This window comes from Herpailurus yagouaroundi, unplaced genomic scaffold, assembly GCF_014898765.1.
Source record: "Herpailurus yagouaroundi ecotype Mexico unplaced genomic scaffold, PumYag 222, whole genome shotgun sequence".
Taxonomy (NCBI): domain Eukaryota; kingdom Metazoa; phylum Chordata; class Mammalia; order Carnivora; family Felidae; genus Herpailurus; species Herpailurus yagouaroundi.
In genome coordinates, this window is record NW_024412453.1 from 12,586,913 (window position 1) to 12,602,869 (window position 15,957).

General features: G+C 51.7%; 1 protein-coding gene across 1 annotated transcript in view; it reads right to left on the bottom strand.

The window, feature by feature from the left end:
• Nucleotides 1-4,990, bottom strand: part of ABAT (4-aminobutyrate aminotransferase) — an 87,785-nt gene extending 82,795 nt beyond the window's left edge. The window contains exon 1 of the mRNA XM_040459057.1: nucleotides 4,879-4,990. The gene's annotated coding sequence lies outside the window, so the exon portion shown is untranslated. The remainder of the gene's footprint in view (nucleotides 1-4,878) is intronic.
• Nucleotides 4,991-15,957: the final 10,967 nt, after the last annotated feature.

Sequence of the window (15,957 nt, forward strand, 5' to 3'; positions counted from 1 at the left end):
TTTGTAAATTGCATTCATTTATTCATCCATCCATTCGTACACTCCTCCATCGATTTATCCAACCGAAAAGTGGTCGGGTCCATGCATCCATGCACCCATCAACCCATCCACTCACCCATCCAACATCCAGCAAGTATGTCCTGAAACGCCCACCATGAACCCTCTTAGGCACAAGAGATATGACTGAAATTGCAGACACGCAGATCTCTCTTAGCCTCTAAACCAGTGATTCTCAACCAGGGAGAACAAGTTTGCCCCCATAGGACATTTGGCAAAATCTGGACACATTTTTGGTTGTCACACAGGGGCGGAGGCACTACTGGCATCTGGTGGGGTAGGGGCCAGGGGTGATGCCAAGCATCCTGCCATGCACAGAACAGCCCCCCACAGCACAGTTAATAGTGTTGAGGTTGAGAAGCTTTTCTCTAGACCGTGAGCCCCTTGTGGGCAGTAACTGTATTGTAGTCCCCTGGGTATCCCAAGGTCACAAGACAGTGCCCGACCCACAGGAGCTGAGCAGATGTTTCCATGCAAGAGGAAAACGCGCAACACAAAAATACACTCATGTCTATAAAGAGCTGTGAAAACTCAACAACAAGAGGGCAACCCGATTCAAAAATGAGCAAGGGGCTTGAATAGACATTTCTCCATAGAAAATCTACAAACAGCCAACAAGCAGCTCATGAGTCACTAGAGAAATGCAAATCAAAACCACCATGAGGTATTGCTTCACATATGCTAGAACGGCGGTAACAGTGATACTAACAACAATGATAATAATAATAATGAATATAATGGGAACACAACCAGCGTTGGTAAGGATGTGGAAGTACGGGGCCCCTTGCACACCTACTGGCGTGAATGGACAATGGCGTCTCTTGGAAGTTCCTCAAAAGGTCAAAAGAGGAATTACCACGTGGCTGATCACATGACTGAGGAGTTCACTTGCAGGCTGATGAGCCCAAAGAACTGAAACCAAAACTTGTACATTCGTATTCTTAGAAGCAGAAAAGGCCAAAGATGGGAAAATGAAATGCTGAGGGGGTCTAGTGGTCACGGAGTGAGGCCATCGTGCTGGTAGAAGCCCAGTCCAGCTGTACTCGTCCAACCCCCCGGGCCCACTGGGAGTTTTAGAAGGAGCTCCCTCAAGGCCCAGGCAGAGATTCGGCCTGGGGCCTGGGGCCTGGGGCGGGGAGGCCTCAGCTTCTTGGCTCCAGAACTCTGAGGCTCCAGAACTCTGAGTTTCAGCAGCTGGAACTGCTGGTGTGAATGCTTTCCCCAGAGAAAGGGACGGGTCCAGGCAGAAATGTGCCTGACGCTGGGGCCGGGGGCTAGGCTTCTCCAGTGGCGGGGTCGAAGCAAAGGGCCCCAGCCTAGGCTTCAGGACTGGGCCTGAGTCCCAAGCCCGTATTTCCTGGCTGAGTGACCGAGAGCAAGTCTGTCAACCTCTGTGTGCTGTGCTTTGCTCATTTTTACTCTTGTGTCCATCTACCTGTGTGCACGAGTGAACATTTCTAGAAGAAGGAGAGCTGGGCCAAAGGGCATGCAGTTTGAGTTCTGGAAGAGATGGCCAGATGACCTTCCAAAGAAGGCTCCAGAACCAGGTTATTTCTGAAACTCTTGCTGGAATCAACATTTCTTTGACCTCTAGCAGGGAAGGGAGTAATGCCCTTAGACAAGCCATGTAACCTCGGTGAGGCTTGGTTTTCCTCATCTGTAAGATGGGAGGCCCAGAGCAATGCACAGGAGGCACTCTGGAGGTAGCCAAGGGCTTTTAAAATTTTTTTTTTAATGTTTATTTATTTTTGAGAGAGAGAGACAGAGTGTGAGTGGGAAAGAGGCAGAGGGAGAGGGAGACACAGAATCTAAAGCAGGCTTCAGGGCTCGAACTCGTGAACCATGAGATCATGACCTGAACTCACGTTGGACACTCAACCGACTGAGCCACCCAGGCGCCCCAGCAAAGTATTATTTAATACGAAGGATTGAGATTCTCATTAACACGGGGAGGCTCAGTGGCTGGACACCACCCCCTTCCACCGTGCAGAAAGCAGAGCAGGGAGCCTGACCGAGCAAGGAGAAGGAATGTGTTTTAAATCAAGCATCAAGGGTATGCAAGACACATGCGGGAGTGGGAGGGGTGGGCGTGATTCTGCCCCCCAGGGGACAGCTGGCGATGGCTGGAGACAGTTTAGGTGGCCTAACTAGAGAGGTTTCTACTGGCACCTAGTAGCTAGAAGGGCAAGGATGATGCTAAACATCCTCGGTGCACAGGACAGCCCCTGACACTGACAATTATTCCGTCCCCAGTGTCAGCACTGCTGAGGATGAGAAGGCCTGGTCTACAGCTCTCTCTCCTCTGAGGCCTACCCGCCAACAACCTCATTCAAAAGTAAGGAAACTGAGGCTCGGAAAGGGAGTGACTTTGCCCAAGGTTCCCCCGCCAGCAGGAGGCAGGAGTCAACTCTTGGCTCCCCCTGACTTTATGGTCCGCGGTCCTAAAACACAAAGGTTTTATGACTTTGCACTTGAAATCACAATCATTGCTCCCACCCATTTGCGGTAGCAGCTACGCACATGACGAGGATTAGCTCATTTTATGTGGATATAAGATTAATAATCTCCTCAAGATCATACACGAAGGAGCAGATTTGGGTTCCAGACCCAGATAAGAGGGGTCCAGAGACAGATCTCTTGTCCCCTGTGCAGGCCAGTTCCCCTGATGCTGTGAACTTTCGCCTTGGCACCTTGGACCTGGCTCCCTGCTCTAAACTGGAGCATGACAGCCAACCCTTTAGCTGGAGGTGGCGGGGGTCGGGGGAGGGGAGGGAGAAGCCCCCACCTCAAGACCCTCCCATGTGCAGGGACCCAGTCGCTGTTGCCCCACTGGGTGGTTCTGGAGAGGCTGCTGCTGCCCGTTCCAGCTTCTGCCCCCTCCGGTGGCTCAGGAAACACAGCCATGCTCTGAGCGGGGACAGGAGACTGCTGTAGGGTGGGCTCAGTGCCATGATCACATGGCGTGAGCGGTGAAGTGCAGACCCCCAGGAAGGGATTCTACCAGGTGGCTGAGTCCCAGCTCTGCTCCTTCCCACCTCCGTGACATTCTCAGAGCCCCTGTGCCTCCTCTGACAAGCCGAGGGGCCGGTGCCAGCAGGCCCAGTTGTAAACGTGAGGCCTGGAGCCTGTGTCCTGGACCCCAGCACCCCACGATCCCTGTTAAGACTGTGACCAGATTTGCCACCCACTGGCCGGATGACCTTGAGCAAGTGTCTTCGCCTCTTTGTGCCTCTGTTTGCTCAACTGTCAAATGAGGGAGCAGATCTCTAACCAAGAAGCCCTTTGGGGCTTTGGCACTCCAGACTTGCCTCCCCCCGGGGCTGACCTCTTTGGGCCTCCCGGACACACATTTCTCCATACCCCATATCCTGCGTGCAGGCGTAAAGAGTAAGGCAAAGCTCCTCACCTTTCTCCTTCCTGTCCTCCACCCTGGCCTGCCAGATAAGAGCTGGTTCCGGCCCCCCTCAAGTCACCAACACCCTGACCCTTGGCCCAACAATGGCAACACTGTCTCCGGATGGTTCCTGCAGCATCTGCCTCCTTCGGCCGAGTGCCCAGGGAGTTCCACTGAGCAGTGCCCACTGGAGCTGGAGGGAAGGGGAGCCCCAGGGAGCAAGCTGGGCCCCCCTCTTTGCATCTGACACTCCCTTCTCCAGGGAGCCTGGACTGCCTCAGGGGAGAATATCCTGAACACTAGCGGTGGTCCTGTTGCCTTTAGGGGCCATCTCTGCTGTCAGAGTTCAGAGGGTACTAGAATGGCCCCTAGGCTCAGGATCCTGACTTTAAGGGCTTCATTCTTACTCAACATTCTCTGGTCCTATCTGTGGCCCAGGGGGTGGGGGGGGGGGGGGGGGTGGGGGAGGGGAGGGGGGTGAACAGGGGGAGCAGTGGGGGGTGGGGGGTACAGTCGGGGAAGGACTGGGTTCCGGAGGGGCAGGGAGAGTGGGTGGAGGGTGTTCATGAGTGGGGAGTGCTTGGAAGGGTTAGAGGGAGGTGGAGTCAGGTGGGCGACTTGGTCCAGATGGGTGGCCAGCTCCTTGTCCTGTTTCTGAGTATGAAAGGCCCTCACCTTGCATCTGTTGGAGGAAGAGGGTACCTCCCCGAAATGCTTTTACTGTGGTGGTGTCTGAGGCAACCATGTCTCCATCATGGGTGGGAAGGGGGTCATGGGCGGGGTGGGGGAGGGGGAGGGAATCCTCCACATCGGAAGGCAAATCTCAGAGTCCAGTTTGGGAAGTGGGGTACACAGGGTGGTCCCTGTTGGGTGTGAGGGGCTTCATGTGAGACATACTGAGTCTCTGCCCTCATATTTCCTGGTCTTAAGGAGGGGCTTATTTCCCAGGACATCTGGGGGGGGGGCTTTCGTTTTCCACGGAGGGAGGGTCCTGTTATCTACGTGCTAAGAAGACCCCCACCATTCAGAAGCGAGGGTGGAACAAGAGATCCAAACTTAGTTTCCGAGGGAGGCGGAAGGTGCATCCATCTCCGAAGAGATGAGAGGGGCCCTAGATACGCGTGGAGGCTGGACCCCACTTTGGGGGGGGGGGTGGTGGTGCATATTCCACTGCAAGGGGTAAACCGAGCAGGGGAATCCTACCTCTGGAGCCTGGGGCCCGGAGGAAGAGCCCTTTTCTTTTGGGAATTGGAAGCTATTTTCCTCTCTGGGAGGTGAAAGACCCTCTCCTTTTACGGGGAGGGGACCCGCGTCTCGAGAGGATGAGGGCCCCGTTTCTGGGAGAAGACGCCCCGTTTTTGCTCCCTGGGGGCAAGGCCATCTCGGTGGACGGGCCCGCCCCACGCTACCCGGCGCCTGGCCCTTACCTCCAGGCCCGGGCTCCGGTCTGCGGACTCCGGTGTGCCGGGCGCCGACTTGAGGCTCCTGCGCTCTGAGCTCCGGGTGCGTCCGGTCTCTGCCCCACTTCCCCCAGCGACTCGCGGGGTTTCCTGGCTCCGCCGAGCCGCGCTGGCCAATCAGCGCTGCGGGCCCCGGCCCTCGTTCGCGCCGCAGCCAATGAGCGCGCCCGCCACGGGCCACCGCCCCCGGGGGGGAGGGGGAAGGCAGGGCGGGGGCAGAGTCCGGCCTCCGGGGGCGGGGGAGCCGGGGGCCTGGAGGAGGGACCTCGAGGGCCGGGGAGCGAGGGTTGGGGCTGTGGAGGAGGAGGCTGAGGAACCCCACCAGGCCGGAGGGGAGCCTAGCGAATGCAGGGTGGAGGACGGCTCCATAGGTTGATTTGACCTAGACCTTAATTACCTCCTGTCCCCTTTCCTGGGTCCTGGGGTCTGCGGGTGAGTGTAGCTGCCCCCGCGTTCTGGCTCTGGAACCCTAGATCCAGAGTCAGAATCCGTAAGATGCCCTGCTCCTCTCCGCCTCCTAGTGCGGGCGCTCAGGGCCCTCTCCATCAGCCCTCGGAGCTGCCCCTTAACACCTCACTTAGCACCTCACTTAACACCTCCTGGCCCACCAGCTCTGCAAGACAGATGGCTTGTGCATGCTGGAGGCAACGCTAAGAGCACTGGACTAGAAGTCCATGGTTCTGTCTGCATGATCTAGGTCGGGCCACTCCACCGATCCGATCCTCAATTTCCTCAAGAGTAAATGAAGACAGTAGTGGTAGTACCTCCTTCATGGCTGCAAATAAGACTGTAGAGGTGGTGAAGGTGCTCTTATAAAAAATTAAAATGCCCTATCAAAGCTGGGTAATACTAATGTGTGAATGAGTAATAGCCCAGGAGCTTTCTAAAGGTATTTGAGAGAGAATGCATTCATTCATTGAGTGGTAGAGTCAAAGACACAGAAACTGCCCATCAGAACAACATGAGATCACCAGGTGCTCACAATGATTGAATGAATGGAAATTCCAGACCCTAAAAGGCCAAGAAAGAATACGGCTTGGTTTTCCCTACTCATCCTGATCACTAATTATTTCCCTAGTCTGCAGATATCTTGCGGAAACCTGAGGTCCCACCTTTCTGCTTTCCCGCAATCCAAGCTGCCCTGTCTCTGGTTAGGCAAGGAAGACTGTGTTCCTAGAAATTAAGGAACTAAGATAAATATAAAACAAATAACTAAGTAAATAAAAAACAACCAAAAAACCCTACCTGCCCTCTAGTATGGTCTACGACCATAGGGACCAAAAAGAAACAATAAATAAGAATCATTCAAAGGAACAGACAGAAAATTGATCCAAGGTTTTGCTGAAATTGAGAGAGCTTTGCCAATCTCTTTGGTATGTTAATCCTGCCACCTTGCTTGCAGAACTTTGTGAGGGTTATAAATCTAGCAATTTTTCCTTAAAACTTAAGCCATGCAGATAATCCTCTTTATTGCCCGTAACTCACCCAAAGAAATAAAATGGTTAATAAACATGGGAGGAAGTAAAGTTTGTCGAAGTTACTCTTTGACCAAGAAATTAAGCCTCCGTGAATTTATCTTAAACAGTGAATGGTACAAAAAGGCTTAGTGATAAAGTGGTTTACTATCATTTTGTTTATTGTGGCAAAAAACTGGAAACAAATGTACAACCATAGAGACTCTAAAGGGACACTCTATCTGTTTCATGAACAGAATACCTCCAATAAAACATAAGTACTGAGTATTTGAATGGCATGAAAATGTCCTCTCAAAATATTAAGTGAACAAAGATATTCACCAAAGAAGTATTGTCCTGTATTTGTTAAAACTATAGAGATAGATGTGGAGAGATCAGTGCTATCTAACAGAACTTCCTGCTTTGGGTGGAAATGTTCTGTATCTGTGCTGTCCAATATGGTAGCCACTAGCCAGACATAGGTATTGAAGAATTCACGTGTGCTGGTTGACAGAGAAACTGAAATTGAAATTTTATCTAATTTTTGTTTCAGGTCAAATAGTCATATGCGGCTACTGGCTATCACATTGGAGAGCATCAATATAGATAGATAGAGAGGTAGAAAAATAAATGCCCATTAGCATAAATAGTTATAGCTATATGTTGAAATTATGGAAGATTCTAATTTTACTTTATTTGCATGTTGCTAACTTATAATTGTTTTATAACAAATATCTATTACTCCTACACTAAGAAAAAAATATTTAAAATGAAAAACAAAAAAGCAAAGGTTTAAGCCCAATGTAGCCTAGCCCACCGTCTGTTTTGTATGACCTGCAGGCTATGATATAAAATTGGTTTTATGTTTTATTTTATTTACATATTTTGTAAATGTTTATTTATTTTGAGAGAGAGCGAGAGACAGTACATGCGTGAGCCAGGGAGGGCAGAGACAGCGAGAATGGATTTCAAGCAGGCTCCACACTCAATGCAGAGCCCAACGCGGGGCTCGATCCCATGACTGTGAGATCATGACCTGAGCTGAAAACAAGAGTCAGATGCTTAACCGACTGAGCCACCCAGGCGCCCCGGGTTTTATATTTTAAACAGTGGAAGCAATCGAAAGAAAAATGATATTTTCTTTCACATGCGAATGACATGAAATTGAAATCTCACTGTGCATAAATAAAGTTTTATTGGAACACAGTGATACCCCCCTCACCTATGCATAATCTATGGGTGCCTTTGTGCTATGGCAGAGCTGAGTAGTTCTGACAGAGACCGCACAGCTTGCAAAGCCAAAAATATTTACCGCCTGGCCCTTTTTTAGAAAAGGTTTGCCAAACCCGGGTCTAAGATGATTGCAGGAAGCAAACATTCACAGCATCCACTGTGGGTTAGGCCTCGGTACTGAGTGTTCAGGAGGAGCTGAGCTGCTTCTGGTTGAGGAGGGCTGTGAGGGGGATATTTATGGCCAGGTGCTTTGCAAGCTGATTCTCAAGCAGCTTCATTGTGATACTTGGGAAGGAAACTGTCAGCACGCGAAGGCCCTTCTCACATTAGCTTCCCTTGCATTTTCCACAGCCCCGTGCTGCGGGCGCCTTCCAGGGGTTGTTGAGAATGTTTTCCAGAGGCTGGCTGAGGCCCAGGGTGAGCTCCTCAGAAAAGCATCTCTGAGGAGGGAAATTAGGGCAATGGGGCACGAAGCTCTCAAGGCACCAGCAGTGTGAGCAGGAAAGGCCCTTAGAGATCAGCCACCCATTGTACAGAGGGGGATGATGAGGTCCAGAGACCAGGATGAACCTTCCTAGAGCCAGACTAGAATATCTGCCTTATTTCTCAGATCTGTGCTTTCCACGGTCCCTGCTCACAAAATAGTATAGGGATATCACAGAGGGCATTGGGTGTGAGGAAAGGGGGACCAACCCGGGACGTAGTGGGAAATTCCATGTCTACCTCCCAATGGTCGTGTGATGTTGGGAGAAGTCATTTACCCCTTCTCAGACTCTGCGTTCCCCTTTGTGAACTGAACGATTAAAGCAACTACCACGACATCCACATGTGAAAGAAGACCGTTGGACCCTTATCGCACACCGTACACAAAACTTAACTCACGATGGATCAAAGAACTAAATAGAAGCCCTAAAACCACAAAACTCTTAGAATAAAACACAGAGGTAAATCTTCATGACTTAGGGTTTGGCAATGGCTTCTTATTTTTTTATTTTTTATTTTTTTTTAACGTTTATTTATTTTTGAGACAGGGAGAGACAGCATGAACGGGGGAGGGGCAGAGAGAGAGGGAGACACAGAATCCGAAACAGGCTCCGGGCTCCGAGCTGTCAGCACGGAGCCCGACACGGGGCTCGAACTCATGGACCGCGAGATCATGACCTGAGCCGAAGTCGGATGCCCAACCGACTGAGCCACCCAGGCGCCCTTGGCAATGGCTTCTTAAATATGACACCAAAGGCATAAGGAAAAAAGAAAAGAAAAAAATAGATAAATTAGGATTCATCAAACTCAAAGGCTTTTGTGCATCAAAGGACATGATCGAGAGAGTGAGAAGACAGTTCACAGAGAGAGAGAGAAAACATTTGCAAATAATATATCAGAAAAGAGTCTAGGATCCAGAATATATAAAGAGTTCCTACAACCCAACAACCAAAAGGCAAACAACCTGATTCAAAAAATGGGCAAAGGACTTGAATGGACATTTCTGCAAAGAAGACATACAGATGGCTGATAAGCACATGAAAAGATGCTTATCATCATCAGTCATTAGGGAAAAGCTGATCAAAACCACACTGAGGCACCACCACGCGGTCCCTAAGATGGCCGTAATAATAAAACGGAAAATGACAAGTGTTGGCAAGGGTGTGGAGACACTGGAACTCTCACACACTGCCGGTAGGAATGTAAAATGGTGCAGCCACTGTGAAAAACAGTCCGTCAGCTCCCAGTAAGTCAAACATAGCCACCATATGACCCAGCAATTGCAATGCCAGGTCGATATCAAAAAAAAATTGAAGACAGGTTTTCAAACAAAAGCTTGTAAATGAATGTTCATAGCAACACTGCTTACAGTGGCCAAAATGTGGAAGCAAACCAAATGTCCATCAACTGATGAATGGATGGCCAAATTGTGGTATGTCCACACAGTGGAGTATTACTGAGTCGTACAAAGGAATGAAATACTGGCATATGACAGACACAATGTGGGTGAATCCTGTAAACAAAAGACCACGCACTGTATGGGTCCATTTATAAGAAGTATCCAGAATAGGGAAAGCCACAGAGACAGAAAGCAGATGAGTGGTTTCCAGCGGCTGGGGGTGGAAAAAGTGGGGAGTAACCGCTTAATAGGTATGGGGTTTCTATTTGGGATACTGACAACGTTCTGGAACTAGATGGGGGTGATGGTTGCACAGCATTGTGAATGTGTTGCATGCCACTGAACTATTCACTCTAAAATGGTAAATGTGTTATGTGTATTTTGCCGCAAGAAGAAAAAGGTACGTAGCACAGTAGGTCACCCTTTGGGGTAAATGATAGGTGTTCATTCCTGGTCCCTGGTGGATACCCACACACCGGAAGCTGTTGTTATTACCGGCTTCACCAAGCAACTCACCCAATTGTGCGAGGCTGGCCCAGAGCTCACTCATTCCCTCCTTTAGTAATTTATCTGTTCTTTCATTTAGTCAGTCAACAAACACGCATTTAGCATCTACTCTGTGCCAGGCCCTGAGCTGTTCTAGGCATTGGGGGTTTGAGGTCCCATCTCCACGGAGCTTCCATTCTGGTGCTGGGAGACAGAGCATAAAAGAGGCAAACAGGAACTAAGGAAACAAATTTTTAACAATAAGTGGTTTGAGAGACACCAAGTCCCTCAGAGCAAGGACATCAGCCATGATGGCCAGGGTGGGGGGGTGGGGTCACCCGGAAGGATGTGACATGTGTGCAGAGGCCTGAATGCTAAGAGGGGGCCTGGGTGGGATTTCCCTGCACTCATTCCCATGCACCTGTCTCCTCAAAGACCCAGGGGCTGCCTCTGGCTTTCCTTTACCGGCCAGACCCCAACCCCGACCCCGTAAGGTGGGTGTGCCACACCCAGCTGCTGCCTCTGACACATCACAGATGTGTCACAGCTTTATTCTACTGTCATTACAATGACTGGGCCCTTCAGAGCTGCCAGTTCCCAAGAAACACAGTGGTGAGATTCTCCTTCTAGCTCAGGACACGCTGAAGTGACAGGGGAATGGTGTTGTCCCCCAGTGCCACTCCCATTCCCTGGAGGGCTTCCCGGAGGCAGCCCCTAACCACAAACAGTTCTCCTGCTCAAAACATCACTGGTGCTAAGGTTGAGAAACCCCGTGTTGGAAAACATGTATGTAGTTTCAACACTATGCAAGGTGCTCAGTACATTCTAGGTCCCCTCCTCCTGTGGCTGGAGATGCACTCACACTCACCCCAATTCTTCTTGCTTGTACATGGGAGGGCATTGCAGGGCACCAGACAGAGGAATGAGGCTCCCCTACTCATCTCTACTGCTGGAGAAAATAACTAAGCATTTATGTCTCATCTGAGATCTTTGAGCACTTGGTTAGCATGTCTGACATCTATGGCATTTCTGAGATCTCTGAGGACACTACTTGGCACACAGCAGGTGCTCTATTAATACTGATCCGTTCCACTGCATGCAAAGGACAGTGTCAAGCAGGGTGCTGAGGGAAGGTGCTGACTCCTCTCACCCCTCCCTGGGGGAGCTCTTGGCCCCCAGGAGCCGTCCATCAACTCCCTGCTGAAACCTCACCAAACTGAGATCAAACTCTTTCTCCAGGGCCAGCAGATCCAAAGTCCTTACACCTCCCCATCCTTCTCTCTCCTCCCTACAGACAACCGAAGACGAAAATCAGGAGACAGAGCCGTAGGGCCGTTATTTCCTCAAACTCTGGAGATCGCGGCTGTGACAATGAAGAATCCCACAAGATGAGGCTGTATTGCTGGCCGGCCCGGGCTCTCGTGCGTGTGAAACAGGAGAAAGGTCCCTGCAGCATGCAGCAGAGCGGGAGGCTCGCAGTGAGTCCTCCACAAAGATTAGCTATTGTCATGAACGTTATCAGAATCCTCACTCCCATAGTTTGGGTCCCTCCAGAAACAGATCCTGACACAAGGACAGAAGTGACCCAGGCGATGCCAGTAGGGGTGGGCTAGTCAAACAGGAAAGGAACAGGGACAGCTCGCAGGGACAGCTGGGTGGCATTCCACTGGGGAGTGCTGGGGGCTGGCTGGGTAGGACATTCACTTCAGAGTTACCCCACTAAAGGGCTAGGGCCCGGGGCATTCACGCACCAACGACTACCAGTCACTGGTCGAAGACTGCCCGCCCAGGGTGTCAACTCCCCAGCGCTTCTGGCTCGCCCCTTTTGGGTTGGGCAGGCTGAGGTGGCTGTGGAGAGCCCTTGGGGTGAGTCTCAGGCAGTGACGGTTAGGAGGCAGGCGAGCATGCAAAGACGTAGGGAATGCTGGGCCAGGTCATCGGCAGGGGGCTGCTCCCACCGCCCCCATCACCAACGTTGCCGGTTGACCACGGCTAGGGTCTGTTTCTTACTTTTTTTCCCCTTTAAAATGACTTCAGAACAGGTTCACAGCAAAATTGAGGAAAAGATAGAAAGATTTCCCATGCACCCATCCCCTGCCCCCACACATGCACAGCCTCCCCATCAACATCCCCACCAGAGGGGATGTTTGTTACAACTGACGAACCTGCACGGACACATCAACACCCAACGTCTGTACTGTCCACGGGAGTTCACTTCTGGTGCTGCACACTCGCAGGTTTGGACAGATGTATAGTGACACGTGTCCATCATTACAGTGTCATACGGACTTGTTTCGCTGCCCCCAAATCCCCTGTGCTCTGCCGGCTCGCCCTCTCTCCCCTTAACACCCTGAAACCACTGATCTTTTTACTGTCTCTGTAGCTCTGCCTTTTCTGGAATCATCCAGTACGTAGCTTTTTCAGATTGGCTTCTTTCACTTAGCAATATGCATTTAAAGTCTCTTGCATGGCTTGTTATGGCTGGGTCGCTCATTCTTTTTTAAGCACCGTATAATATTCTAGGGTGTGGATATGCCACAGCTTGTCTATCCATCCACCCAGTGAGGGACACGTAGCTTGCTTCCAAATTTTGGCAATTACGAATAGAGTTGCTGTGGGGTGCCTGCCTGGAGGCACCCCAATGCTCAGTTGCGTGTGACTCTTGAAATCGGGGGTGTGAGTTAGAGCTCCATGTTGGGGGTAGAGATTACTTAAAAATAAACTCTTTAAAAAATGAGAGAGAGACAACAGAAGGGTGCCCAGGTGGCTCAGTTAGTCAGGTAAGCGTCTGACTCCTGATTTCAGTTCGGGTCATGATTTCACGGTTCCTGAGATCGGCGTCCACGTTGAGCTCCATGCTGAAAGTGAGAAGCTTGCTGGGAGTTCTCTCTCGCCCTCTCTCTGCCACCCCTCTCTAAAAACAAGAGAGAGAGAGAGAGACTGGAGCTGCTATAAACATCTGTATGCAGATCTTGTGTGGACGTCAGTTTCCAACTCATTCGGGTGAATACCAAGGGGTGTCGTTGCTGGGTCATCGTATGGCCCAAGTATGTTCAGTGCTGTAAGAAACTGCCGGACTGTTCCACAGGGGCCGAGGCATTCTGCGTTTCCACCAGCAGTGAACAAGAGTTCCCGTTGCGGCACATTCAGAATTTGGTGCTGTCAGTGTTCCAGATTTGGGGGGAGCTTTCTCCTCTTCCTCCCTTCCCTCCTCCTCTAGCACCATCATCTTTGGCCGCTGCTAAGGTTTTAAAACGCCATTCTCCTGCGCTCTCGCAGCCTGTGCTCACCTTTTTCATGGCATTCACAAGCCCATTCATTCAGTCGCTGGGTCGCAACTTGACGAGCGGATTCAAGTTCTCATTCACTCCTCTGTTCCCTCACAGTCTATTCTCCCACACCTACCAAAACTGTTGGCTGAAAGCTTACTCCGTGTCAGGGACTGGGCTGTTAAATGATCTATACCAGGGGGTGTCTCCTCTGGCCAGTGAGCTCCTAGGGGACGGGTCCTTGGCCTGACTCATCATCTATGGGGCAGGGGGCCGTCAGGGGGGCAGGCACAGCACCCAGCGCAGAGCAGGACTCAGTATGTGCTTAGCTGACACAAATTAGAGAACACAGTCTCCTTTTATTTTTCTGTCTTTCCAAACTGAACACCCTGCAGAGATACCAGGCTTTGTGGGAACTAAACAGTTGCTTAACTGATATTTAAAAGGCCCTTCCCACCAGAAAAGGCTTCCTGAGAACGAATCCCGGGCCCCCTGGGAGTTTGCAGGCCTGGAGTCCATGCAAATGCTCAGTCTCCTGCTGAATTCGGAGGCGGTAGATGGAGTTGCTTTGCCAGAAGGTACCAGGCCTGGAGCCAGCTCCCGGGAGCAGCTCCGGAGGTGAACTCCAGTCCGAGACCCACCGCTGCCCCTCAGCCCTGTGACTTTGGGCCTGTCTCCGACCCTCTCTGACCTTGGCTTTCTAAAGGCAGATGGTAGCGTCCCCTTGCTGGTTGCTGAGGGGACTGAAAGTGGTGGCTTGTGCTCAGAGCTTGGGACATCAATGCTCACTCCTCGTCCTCCTTATGAGGACCACTGCATGGAAGCCGCGTTCTTTGAAATCCCCTCCGCTGGCCTCTGGACCCCAGGGAGGTGACAGCCCTCCCCCCCCCACGCCACTTCCCTGTGTGTCACCAAGGCCTGACATCTGTGGTGCTGGTCCTGAGCCGGAGTGCACGCGCTCTCGGCTGCCTTGGCCAGTCCTCATGTCTGGGACACAGCACAGTGAGCTGAGCTGGCCGTGCCGTGTGCACAGAGACCGCTGGTGTCTGGACTGGTTAGAGGCCATACTGGAAGCCACCCGGCCGGCCTCGGGTCAAACCCACGTGAGCTCCCAGCCAGCCTGTTGCTCACAGGCTGTGGGACCCCTGGGGGCCCCTACTCCTCTCTGACTCTTGTTTCCTTGCCCTGAAGAACAGGGTGATCCCGCAAGGGGCATTGGCCCAACGGAGGAGCGTTGACAGTTGGGTGTCTCCCTGACTTTCTGAGCACCTCCCCTGACTCAGGGAGTTCGGCTGTCACAACTGGGAGGAGGAAGGAGCCAGTCCAGCATCTAGCAGGTGGAGGCAGGGACGCTGGGGAGACATCTGGAGTGCACAGGACAGCCCCACCATCGAGGGTAGTGGACCCCAGATGTCAAGAGTGCTGAGGTCGCGAGGCGCCCTCCAGCTCCTCCAGTGCGACAAGTGAAACCCACAAAGGCCCAAATCACCCAGTGGCTGTTGGCACATTTCAACCTCTCAATTGAGTTGAGTCTCAGTTTCTTTATCTGCACAGTGGGGGTGAGAACCACAGCGGGGCCGTGGAGAGCTTTAAGAGAGAGAGAGCCTGTAAAGCGTCCGTCCTGCCCAGGGCTGTACAAACAGCTGGGAAACCAGCAGTGGGAGGAACCCCACCCCACCTCTGGAGTCTCGTTCTGATTCTTCCCCTGGGAGGCCGCCCTCCCCTCCCCGCCGGAACAGCCAGGTGTGGGTTGTCCTGGAAACCTTTCAGAGATGGTGCACTCAAGAGTTTGATTTTTTTTTTTTTCTCCTCAAAATAACCCATGCTGTCAGTCAAGTAACACTGAGGCGCAGTGGTGTGGCAAGTGAGATCATTTTTGCCGTTAGCAGCTGAGCATGGCGCCTGGCTGGGGAGGTTCCGCCCCTTGCAACAGGCTGTTTATAGCAATGCAGCAGCGAGTAATTAAGAATAGTACCTCCCCCCACCCCCAAGCCAGCTCACGTACCAGGTCCTTCACAGGCACATCAAGTACGACCTTGACAGTAAGTACCACTAGCGTGCCCATTTCACAGACAGGGATGCAGAGGCACCGAGCTTTAGTGCCTCTCAGAGGCCCTCACTGAGAGGGGGTGTAGGGGGAAGGCTCAGTTCCTTTAGTCCGTGGCCCCAGCATCCAAACTATCGGCCCCAGGCTCTCTTCTTAGTGAGCTTTGAAGCTGGAAATACCACTACCTGCCCCTGGAGCCCATTTCTGAGCTCGGTCCTTCCCCGTCCAGACACTCCCGCCCCAAAGACATGTTCCTTCCTGGCTCCAAAACTGTCGCTTCGTCAAGCCTAAGGCAGAATTGGGTCTCAGCTCCAGTACATCAAACCCTTCCATCTACCCCAGGACAATGGCACAGCATAGCCTCCAATCCACTCCACTCTTCCTTGTCTTCAAGCAATCCCTACTCTGGGCAGGAGGCAATAGAAAGAATGCTGATTACAGCCTCGTGCAGACTTGGGTATAGACCCCTCCCTTGTTACTTCCTAGTCCTGTGGCCTTGGACAGGCCACGTATGCTTTTGAGCCTCAGCTGACCCACCTCTAAAATGGGTTCAGGGTTGGTATACTGATAAATGACATCAATGTAAATGCCTAATAAAAACGTGGGTTTGATCTGAATTAGGTGTGGGGTTAGCTGGGTACTGGGCGGCAATCAGAGCCAACATGTATGATATGC